Genomic DNA, 12,274 nt, shown 5'->3' with positions numbered 1-12,274 from the left:
AAGAAACTGTAATGATGGTCTCTGGAGGCCATGCTGTGAGATCAGAATGCTGTGCAGACAAATAATGCATGATTCTAACTGGGGCCTCTCTTAAGAGCTTCCAGAGATTTCAGGCTGCACTACAGTCTGGCATCAGCATTAACATCCTCTCCCAAGGATCAAGTTGCCACAGGGCAGAGCTAGCGCCAAAAGGCTTAAATGGTAAATTGGTAGATTTTGACTGAACCCTAGGAGAGCAATTTGACAATGGAACCAGTTACCAAGAGGGGTGGCAAGTTCCCCTTCCCTAGAGATCTTGCCTACCACCTCAAGTGTGTGGTCACCAGTGCTGATGCACAGAGTGCTGGTGACGTCCTGAGCCAAGGTGTTGGCCTTGATTAGGCTGGCGGTAAGGCCAAACTCCCCACAGGCTTGGGCAAAATGATTGATGAGTCTCTGTGGAGTTTCCTGGGCGTATGTTGTCAAGGCTGTGGTTTGCTTAAACTATAGTTAATGAAGAAAGGTCAGGTTCATCATAAACAGTATATAAACTATAGTTTAAAAAAATCCACAGTTCAGATGTTGTGTGGAACCGTGGTTTGTTTTAAAGTGAAAATGGAAGCTCTCAGTTTGAAAGAGAGGGAGAGGAGTGGGACACTGCACAAGTTCAAGGCTTGTTGCAGCTCACTTTCATAAAAGGACGCCTTGGTTTCTCATTACACCTCAAGTGGGCCTGTTACTTAAGATGCAACTATAGCAGGACATAGGCAGAAAACTAAGGTGAGCCAATCAGTAAAGAACTAGAAGGAACACAAGGAGTGGGAAGTGATCAGTTGGTAAGAAGCATGCAAGCTCAGGCAAAAGACTCCAGGTTGCTGTGGAACCAGGGTACCTAACCTGTCACCCTTCAGTTATTATTGGCTTTCTGTTCCCATCAGCCCCAGCCACATGGCTAATGGCCAAGGACAAATGGGAGCTGGAGTCCATGTCCTCTTTTGGGGGGTCAACATGCACATCCGGGCGGATTTTTACATTTTAAAGGAAATGTCTGGGTTTGGTGTTCTTGTGGGCTCAGGCTGCTCTGCACACTGCAGCTGCTGCCAGCCTAAGCCGGGCAGACCCGTGCACCTGTGTCTGCATGCCTCTTTTCCTGGCTTGGGCCGGCAGTAGCTCAGGCTGTCCTCTTTTTTGTTCTTCAAGATAAGATATGGCAACCCTACTCAGGAATCAAGAAGACAAGAAATTCATAAATATTGGGAAATGTTTCTTATGTATACACAAAAGCACTGTAAACAGGTCAAAACATTAGTGGGATTTTAAATACACTTGTATTGTAACAGAAAGTACAGATAATCTAGAAATATGAAAAATTGGAGAAGTATTGATGTGCAGTTGAAAATAGAATTAATAGGACCCATGGTTGGGATGGGAGGGAAGTCATGAGATTCAGAGTAATCTCAACATGTGGAATTTTTATGATATTATGATGTAACCTTGTTTTTTCTTTCTTTCTCCTTTCTTTTTTAAAAAATCTTTTATTTTCGTTTTTGAAAATCAATAAAAATCATATTTTTTTAAAAAAAGATATGGCAACCCTAGGTGGTCAGTTACCTTCCTCACAGTTGGAGCCGTGCAAAGTGATCAAAGCCCCCTATTGGATCAAAGATGTTTCCTTACTGTAAAGGTTCAAGCCTTAGTAGGTACTAAACAAGTGTTTATACGGTTGCCATATTTTGAAGGGCAAAAAAGAGGACACACAGAATTGTAAAGTTAGAAGGAACTCCAAGGGTCATCTAGTCCAGCCCGTGTGCAACGCAGGAATCTCAACTAAAGCATCCCAAATGCCCCACATGCCTTGGAGCAGGCTGTGCGGCTGCAAACTCCGCCACAAACTTCCTTGCGAGGAAGCAGGTCTGCCACCCTCGCCCAAGCGCAGGGGGGGGAGGGGTGTGCGCCAGGGGAACTCCAGACCTCCTCGCATGGGCGAGGGGCTTAGGCTGCTGCTGCTGCCAATCTCCCTAATTTTATTGGCTCGAATATAGGGGGGGGGAGAACAACTCCCATGACCAACCCCCCAAAGATGAACACCCCAAGATCACCCCCATCACAACTCCCAATACCAACCCCCCAAAGACACCCCCTCAAAGATGAACACCCCAAGATCACCCCATCACAACTCCCATGACCGACCCCCCAAAGATGAACACCCCAAGATCACCCCCATCACAACTCCCATGACCAACCCCCCCAAAGATGAACACCCCAAGATCACCCCCATCACAACTCCCATGACCGACCCCCCAAAGATGAACACCCCAAGATCACCCCATCACAACTCCCATGACCGACCCCCCAAAGATGAACACCCCAAGATCACCCCATCACAACTCCCATGACCAACCCCCCAAAGATGAACACCCCAAGATCACCCCCATCACAACTCCCAATACCAACCCCCCAAAGACACCCCCTCAAAGATGAACACCCCAAGATCACCCCATCACAACTCCCAATACCAACCCCCCAAAGACACCCCCTCAAAGATGAACACCCCAAGATCACCCCATCACAACTCCCAATACCAACCCCCCAAAGACACCCCCTCAAAGATAAACACCCCAAGATCACCCCATCACAACTCCCATGACCGACCCCCCAATACCAACCCCCCAAACACACCCCCTCAAAGATGAACACCCCAAGATCACCCCCATCACAACTCCCATGACCAAGCTCCCCAAAGACGCATCACCCCACAGAACGACTCCCTCCGAGACCCCCCCTCAACGCCTCCCCCCTCCCCCCCGGAGCCCCTCTTAAGTGGGGGGCTTCCTTCCTCTGTCTTTGCCCCCCCCCCGCCCCATGAGAAACAACCTATGTACCCCAGGGTGCTGGAGGAGGGAGGGCCCGAAGCCCTAAATGACCACCCCTCCCCCCCTCCCTCCCCCCCACACTTGAGGCTCCCTCCCTGCCAGCAGAGATGGGGAAGGAGGAGGCACCCTAGAGGTAAGGTGCCTCCTCCTTTCACAAACACTTCCGGATTCCACTCGAAGCAAAGCGGGTCAGGGGAAGCTGGAGAAGGAAGGGGATGGGGGGAGGCCAAGCGGCGTTCCGAGCAGCAGGCAGCTGGCCGCGCAACAAAGCGGTCTTCGCTTGGGAACCGGAAGCGTCCTCTTGTAGCAGCTGTGCTGGCCGCAGGGAGGAAAGTTTAAAAGGACGGCGAGGAGCGGGAGGAAAACAAAAAAAAAACAGACATTTTGTCATATTTTAAAAATCCCCCCCCCCCAGACAGAAATTTTCACCATGAAAAAGAGGGCGGGTCTGGGGAAATCCGGATGCATGGCAACCCCAGCTTTTTTCTTTTTTTCTTTTTAATAAAAAACCCCCTTCCTTATCGAAACCTTTTGAAATTGAAAAAGAATAGATTAAACGGTAGTGATTAGACGTGCATGAAAAACAAGCCTAGCGGTAAGAATGTGCACTTAACTTGGCTGGCAAAAATAATAATAAATATGCCATGTGGGGGAGCAAGCATGAAGAGGGACAGATAATTATCCAGACAATAATAATTTTAGAGAATAGTGGATCATTGGAAGGAAATGACACCCTTGTTTGAAAACAAATAATAGAGAAGCTGGCTTGAAATTGTGTTCTGCTGGTGATGTTGTTGATCCCAGGGTGCTGGAAGCGTGGGCTGCTGGTTAAGGCGGCTTCTCTGGAGCCAAGAGAGATATGCGCCAAATGCGATAGGTTAGAATGAGGGAAAAGGGAACAAAATGGACTCCATTTAGCAAAAGCAGTATGTATGAAATTGGCCAACTATACCCTCCAGGGTAATTGATTAATTACTCTCATTGTATTAACTAGCATATTAAGTAAGGTTCAGTGCACTAAAAACTCATTAAGCAAAGGCAACTGAGGACAAGTACGGTGTCCCAATTCAACTGGTTTTCATCAAGGATGCCAGCAAAGGTGTCTTGGATGAACTGTCCCAAGTCACCTGGCCTGCACTGCAGTTGGATCTACAAGAAGTGGCCTCCTGTGAGCCATTGTGCTTCTTGTTGAAGTGCCCTGACCCTAACCCAGCTGAAACTAAGGCCCCATTGTTCTGCTTAGGGGAGAATCCTGCCCTGACATCATTAGTGCGTTGTTCAAGCCATTAATAAATAACAAGAGGCTGTTTAGTTAGTTGTCCCAATGTCCCTTTGGCTTGGCTGCCTTACTGGCTCGCAGACCCATGGCTTCCACAGCAGATCTTGAGCCAAACATTTCCCCCCCATTTTATGTTATGGTGGATTTAAGCAAAATGTTGATACTGAAACCAGCTAATAGAGATTGAAACATATATGTCCCCTGGAAGAAGAATTATAGCTAAGTGGTAGAACATCTGGTTTGCTTACAGGTCCATAGCTGCCAACTTTTCCCTTTTCTTGCAAGGAATCCTATTCGGAATAAGGGAATTTCCCTTTAAAAAAGGAAAACATTGACAGCTATGTACAGGTCCCATTTTCAACATCTTCAACTAAGGCTGGGAATGTCCCAGTCCAAAATGTTGAAGAGTTGCTGTTGATCAGTGTATTCTGTCTGAGCTAGATGTATTAAATGTATGTACTGTAAGCGAGATCACTAAAGTAATGCAAATGGAATCCAGAGAGAAAGCTGCTGATCACGCTTTACTGGGTAAAAACTGAACAAAAACTGTGTATAATTTGGGGGGAAAGGAACAGAGAGGTCTTGGTTTTCTCACTTCAGGCCTTGTACAGAGCAGAAAGACATTCAACCAGACATACAGATGAAAACTCTTGAACTACTCAGCCAATCAGAGCACATGCTACCTCAGTAAACGTCATGCCACTCTGCCTAGTTGCTAAGCAACACCTCTACTCATCCTCTTGGTTAGTTCACTTTAACACTAACAGAATGTACTCTAAAGTTATACACAGAGTGATCTCTGATGCTGCACTTCCAACAGATATAAGTGTCCAATGTTAGTCATACAGTTCTACAGAATGACATTTATAGCAACCTTTCAGGGCTGGTGTCAGGTCCTTGTCAGGGGCACACATCCCAGCAGGGTCCCACTGCTGACCCTGGAAACTAGAGAGACCATGAAAACAAAAGTGCAATATCAACAGCAAGGAGGAGGAAATGGAGCTTCTGAGAGTGGGGCTTACCTTGATGACATCTAACCCAATGCCCCCACCTAAAAACCCAGAGCCAGATGAAATATTAAGAAGCCATCTGGAAGGGACAAAATAAAGATGGAGATTTACCAGACACAGCTCATAGTAAACTGAGTATTAGAGCATAGCTAAGAGGTTTGAACACTTTTGTTTGATGGTTTGATTCCATATACTGTACATATTGTGAGTATTGGGATGTGATGGCCTCATTCTGGGTCGCCTATCAGAAGTCTTGTTGTTGTTTCCCACCCAAGACTGCTAGGATGAAATTCAAAGCCAGGCAGGGCATTTCAAATTGACATTAATTACACATAATTAATTTCCAATGATGGGAGCATAATCCATAATGAATTATGCATGCAAGATCTGTAGCTACTCTTATGTTTGGGAACTGATCCTGTCTCTGTGTATGTGCCTGTGTATTCTCAAGTTAACTCCTAGTTCCTAATCTGCTTTAGAAGCCTGTGATTTATGCAGTTGCTTTCTTGTTATTTTTTTTAACTGGGAGGAGGTCGCATCTCAGTCGTAGTGCACCTCCTGCTTTTTAAAAGTTGAAATAGACGGCACAGCTGCTTTATATGTTAGCCTTCCCTGATATAATCTGCAACGATCAGAAAGACCAGAATGCAAGTCTACCTTCTTTGCAAGTAGTGAAATGAGGTTGGTTCTTTGTGTCCCAGTTCATAAGTACACAGGAAAAGTCTGGCTTCTGGATCCGGCCAAAGGTCCATCTCATTCATCACCTTGTTCTCTTTGTGGCCAATCAGAAGCCTGCAAGGAGCCTACAAACAGGACTTGACCATTACTGCACTTTCCACACTTGTGATTCCCAACCACTGACATTCAGAAGTACAGTGGAGGTAGAACATAAGCATTGAAGCATAAACGCATAATTTTCAATATTTGCAAGATGAATAAAGAGATATGTGTATGTATATTCTACATTATTTGAAGGCAGAAACTTCTCATAGTGGAGTAAACATGCAAGTGATAGAATCAACCATGTTTCTATGGAAACAGCACGTGAGTATACAGTAAATCTTAACTTGCATATCTATTTGGAAGTAAATTCCATTGATTTTGGTGGGATTGCTTTTAAATAAGTGTGCATATTGTTTCCTAGAGATTCCTACCATTCTCACACCAAAGAAAATGTGTTTGTTTGTTTCCCCAAGAAAGGGAATTATTATCATATAAAGACATACTCCGAAACATGTCTAATTCCGCCTCCCATTTTTTCCAACCGCACAATATCTGCTTTCCAGCTGCACCTAACTTTCCCCAAAACAACTGGTCCTTATTTCCATATTAGCAAAGGAACAGGGTCCTCTAAGGGCAGCACGGTAGCTGTGAGGGTGCAGGATATTCAGATGGTACATACAGCTATTCTCCTAGGAAGGGTAGAGCCAAGGGGCTCAGGAGGAATAGCTGGGGGCAGGCGCTGCTATCACTGCTGGAGGCAGTTGCCCACTTTGATGAATGCTAAAGCCGGCTTTGGTAGGAGGCCCACTCGAGGAGGGGGCCCCCACTGTGGGAAACTTGCCTGCAAAACCAGGTGTGGTACAGATGTCAACCCCCCTCCTGGTGACATTTTAAGAGGCCTTTCCCTATATCTCAGTGCTGTGCGACGCCTGTCAGGCCTTCTGAACAACCCGCATCTGAAAGAGCTTGTTCATTTCTTCACCAAACTGGCTGTCTGCCTGGGAGGCAAGACCCTTTCGCTACGGTGAAGAAGAGGACAAAAATGAGAGGAAGGCTCAGCTTGACAGATACTGCAAAGGCCTTGGTTTGATGACTGGTTACCAAGGCAACGAGGCTTTCCCTGGAATAATTGCTTGCTACGCAGACAACACCTGCCCCTCCCCCCCCATTTTGTGTAGAAAGCTGCCCTGTTTCATTAGAAGATGCATAATATGCCACATATAAAAATCTCTGCACCACACGTAAGCAAGGCTACAAGGCTGGTCTTCTTAGCAAAGCATTAGGTGGTAGGATCTGTTCATATACAGTGGTACCTCTACTTACGTTCACCTCCGGTTATGTATCCTTTGGGATACGTATGTGGCAAACCTGGAAGTATTTTCCCGGGTTTCGCCGCACGCACATGCGCAGAAGCAGCACCTCCAATTGCGAATTCCTTGGGATCTGACCAGAGCTCCGGAACAGATCCCGTTCGCAACTGGAGGTACCACTGTACATTCATGACACCGAGTTCAAGATTGTCCCATAGATCTGGGACGAATGAAAAGAAAATTTCTTTTTTTGTTGTTCTTACTAATGCAAAACATGTATGACAATTTCCTGCCCTATATGAGCCCCGTACAAAAGACCTCAAGCGGCCCACGATCATATCAAAACATAATAAAATGTAAGAAAGTAGAAAATGGTACAGTGGCAAAATTAAACTTGATAGGCTATGTGTGAGGTTCTGAAATTAGAGGGTGGAGTGTCCCTGTTTTCCAGGGACAGTTCCGGATTTACAGACACTGTCATGGTTTCTGATTTGATCCCGGAATGTCCTGCTTTTCCTTAGGACATCCCTATTTTCAGCTGAGAAATTTTGGAGGGTATGGAGTTATCAGACCCCAAGCCATCTGAAGGCAGCCCTGTATAGGGAAGTTTTTTTTAATGTTTAATATTTAATTATGTTATTATAGATGTTGGCAGCTGCCCAGAGTGGCTGGGGCAACCCAGGTTATAAACAGTAAAATTATTATTATGGAATACAGTAGGATGTTGGAGGCTATGTGGTGTCTTTCTATTTGTGCAACGGAACTTCTGGTTTCTAATTCTTCCTCTTCAGACCCCATCAAGCACTCAAAATCTGTTTCCTTCAGAGCAGACCTAGGTGTTATGCAAGGGGCTGTGGCTGGGGGGGGGGAGGGACACGAAAGGAAGGAGCAGCCCCTTTGCCTCAGAGGATACCCACTTGCACTATGCTGCCTGTCACCCATAGCATACTTACTGCATTAAAAAACAACAACCCTTTGACATGCATTTTGCAAAATATTTTTTTTTAAGAAGAAAAGGAAATGATAGTAGTAAAACTGCAACTATCTGTGGAGGATTTTGATCCAAGAGAGGCTATCGAGGACGCCCCTCCCCCCTTCCCAACAACACTTAAAAAAGCTGCCACTATATCTAATATAGGTCTTAGATGAGTATTTCGTTGGACATTCTCATATAAAGGAATCCCAATTCCTACGGGTGTCCAAGACTCCTGTGAAAGAACCTTCATCTCAAGGGCAATTTAAAATTTATTGGCTGCATTTACCTGAGAGTAAGCACCATCGAGCATAATGGGGCTTTTCTTAGCAGACATGTATAGGATTACACACAGTGGCAGTTAGGGCTGTCATGTGTTTTGGGAAACTTCCAGGCTGTTTCTATTTTTGGGTAGGATTCAATCGCATCCCGGCAAATTCAGACTGTGCAGTTGTAGTTGGTTGGGAGGCTTCATGCAACAAGGCCCCTCCCGCAAAGATCAGAATTTTTGAAATAAGGAAAGTAATGGGAAAATGCACTGGGAAATCACTTGCTTTAATGGTGTCCAAATTCAGACTTCAGAGTAAAGCTCCTCCAAATGTTTCCTTTAAGAAGGAGGGAATTTCATTTCCTCCCAGGCACATTCTGCAGCTATTGCTATAGTAACTTCTTACACTCCTGGGTTCATTATGAATGGCAGTGGGGGAAGCGCCCCCCCTCCCTGCACAGAAGCTCTATTCACACCCCACTGGCTGAAACATGCTTGGAGGGCTGTTTTTCTTTTTAACCATGGAAAGAACATTGCTTTGTGCCTGGGGGCCTCGCTGTGGGAACTCCCTCCCGGGGGCTCATGCATTATCAGCAGAGAAGGAGGAGAAAGGGCAATCTTGGATCCGTTTCTGCAGTACAGCGGATGCCTCAATGCCCTGTGTTCTGTGGAGTTTTGCAGGGCTGAAGAAACCAGTTACATAGGATTGATTCTCCTTGATTCTCATTTTAGTGTTTAAAGAGCCTGTTGCTCGGCATCAAAAGAGTTAACTTATTATCTGGTATCTGTGACTGACTGGGAAATCACTGTGTTTTGGGGACCCCCTTGATATATTTTGTGGAAAAGCATCCCTACCAAGATATGACAGGCACCCACTATTTGCAGTTTCCAGAAACTATTGAAGACAAGCTTCTCTAGCTGCATGATGGGAGGTGGAAATTAGGTCTGTGCCTTGGGTGTTTATTTGTATTGTTTTAAAGCCATATTTAGTAATTTTAATGAATGATTGTACATTACATTGAAAAATATATATGAAAAGGCCTTTAGCTGACTGATTCTTTTTCTGGCTTAGTTTAGTCCAGGTTCAACCCCTAAGCCATCTGAAGGCAATTCTATATAGGGAAGTTTTTTTTAATGTTTAATGCTTTATTATTTTTGTTTATATGTTGGAAGCTACCCAGAGTGCTGGGGCAACCCAATAAGATGTGTGGGGTATAAGTAGTAAAGTTGAAGGGTATGTTGGAGGGTATGGGAATCTCAGACCAGCAGGGGAATGTCTCTTCTCAGCCACAACCCCTCTCAGCAGGACAGAGGCACCTCAAAGACACCTCAAAGAAGTGTGAGTAGCCCAGCAGATGCAGGTGGAAGAGCGGGGACGTGAACCCAGTTCACCAGATTACGAGTCCACTGCTCTTAACCACTACACCACACTGGCTCTCACTGGCTCTGTGTTCAGCCTCCTCAACATTTGGTGGGCGGTCCCCTGCCAAAAGATATTGAAGGGGCGCCAAATAGCTCAGCCCCCAGGAGCTGGTGTCCCTGCCCCAGGACACACTCCACACTGGCCCTGCTATGCTTCCTCTTTGCCTGGATGGAGGGTAAAGTGTGCATAAGTGTGTAGAAATGGGCCCGCTGTACAAAGGTAGGTACAGTGGCCCCTACAAAAGATGCCTGCATAGAAATGTGGCCCTCAATCTGAAAAAGGTTCCCCACCCATATACCAGGCAGTTGTGGAAAGCAATATGGAATTGGAGGTGCAAAGGTATGCTACCCGCTGTAGCTTCCAGGAGAGCTGAATGCAGTCAATGTGTTCCTTGAAACATTGGTTGAATTAAAGTCACAGCAGCAGAAAGCAGATTGGACTGCGAGTGGATGCAGTGAAATCATTTAAGCATTCTGCTACATGCAGAAACCCATGTTTTTCATAGTGCCAGGTTACATCAAAAGCTAGATGCGCTTCACATGGATTTTTTTAAGAATAAATCTTTGAGCCACAGTGATCATCAGCTAGTTTGCTCCCTGAACTTTTCTTCAAAACTCGGTGGGACAGGATGATAACATTATTTGAAAATTAGCCTTTAAAGTTTTATACATCTGCATTTTCTTTTGTTTGCGCGGTTAAACTGCCATCCTTGGATTTCTCTCTTTGACATTGATGATTTTTTATATGCAAAGGAATTCAGCTAGTGAGTCCTGCATCTGACCAGATTGCATGTTTACTCATTAGCAGAGCAAATAAGAAAATTGCAGAACATATGTTTGACATTAATCCAACTCATCTGCTTCTGAGACAAAAATAGCAAACAATTTAGTCCTTTTCCCCTCTCACCCCCATCTCTTACTTACAAGCTGTTGGTTGGATACTGTGAAATGTTATACAGTGTTCCTTTTTTAAGATAAAATGGTAGTTGAGATTTCTGAGCTAGAACCCCACCATGTGTTCATTCATTTCCATGTGGAGAAACCTTCTGACCCTGTTAAGAATGAGAAAATTTCCCAATTTCTGGTGTGTGTGTCTTCAGGCATTTCTATATGGCCCAAAAGATTTTGCATACTGACATTCCTTGAACAACACCAAAGTTAACTGAAGAGCAGTATGCTATTATTTGCTTGGATATCAGAAGGGGCTGCTACTGATTTATTTCCACAGCCACAAGATGTGATTTGGGTAGCATAACCACCATAAACCTCATGTAGTCTTTACCAGCTGCTGAAGCAATTAAGACCCTATAATTAATTCAGCTACAATGGCAGGCCTTTGCATTGGATAGCTGTAATGTTTGCTTATATAACCACCTTGGTCAGGGGTGGTCACTATGCAAGGAAAAAGAGGTTCTTTGGATCTTAGTGGATGGAGGTCCGGCAGACCATTAGGAGAAGAAAGCCCTGTTTAGGGAAGTTTTTAATGTTTGAAGTTTTATTCTGTTTTTAGTGTTCTGTTGGCAGCCGCCCAGAGTGGCTGGGGAAACCCAGCCAGATGGGTGGTTTATAAATAATACAATTATTATTATTATTATTATTATTATTATTATTATTATTAATTAGGCAAATGTTAGCAAAGAGACATATTAACATTATAGAATAGAATCTAATAACTAACATAAACTATAAAGCCAATAATAACTAATATGAAATATAAAACTAATAACATAGGCAATAAGCAAAGCAATAACAGAGATATAATCACAGAATAGTTTTGGCTGCATGTCTTCCCCAGCCGTTGGAGATCCCTGGTGCTTCAGGCGGGCAGACAATTTTTCACTTGGGCTCACAACCTATGTTCACATTACGGAATTCATATCAAGATCTCAATGTCTTGGAGAAAGTTTACGACATATCTGGAAAATATTTGTGATGAACAGACAACGCTAGTTGGATTTAAAGAGGCTTTGTGATGAGAGAGGGTATTGTAAAGAGAAAAAGAGATGTTAAGATATTATAAACTGGCAATATATTATAAAGGAAATGCGGAATAAATATTAAAATATGAGGATTGTGGAGGGAGCTGGTGGAAATCAAAAGAATTTTGTAAATTGGAAAATATGGTTGTATTCGAACAAATTTGTAAAAGAACATTTCTTAATAAAAAATTAATTTAAAAAAAAAAAGATCTCAATGTCTTATCAAACTGCTGTCTCTTATATAGTTTATAGAGGGGGTCCTGTGCCAAGCCGATAGCAGGTGGTTTATGCTGTAATAATTTCCCCATACTTTGAAGTAGGCACTTGAGTGGGCCCAGGGCAAGGTCAGCCTTCGCTTGTGTTCCTTCTTTATCTCTGCAGCTGGTCCAGAGCAAGGCCACTGCCTTCTTTCCAATACGGACAGGTGTTTGATAGCTGGCCAAGCCAGGATGTTGCAG

This window comes from Podarcis cretensis (genome assembly GCF_951804945.1).
Source record: "Podarcis cretensis genome assembly, chromosome: 15".
NCBI lineage: Eukaryota > Metazoa > Chordata > Lepidosauria > Squamata > Lacertidae > Podarcis > Podarcis cretensis.
The sequence above is the reverse complement of the archived record's forward strand: the minus strand, read 5'-3'. Positions refer to the sequence as shown.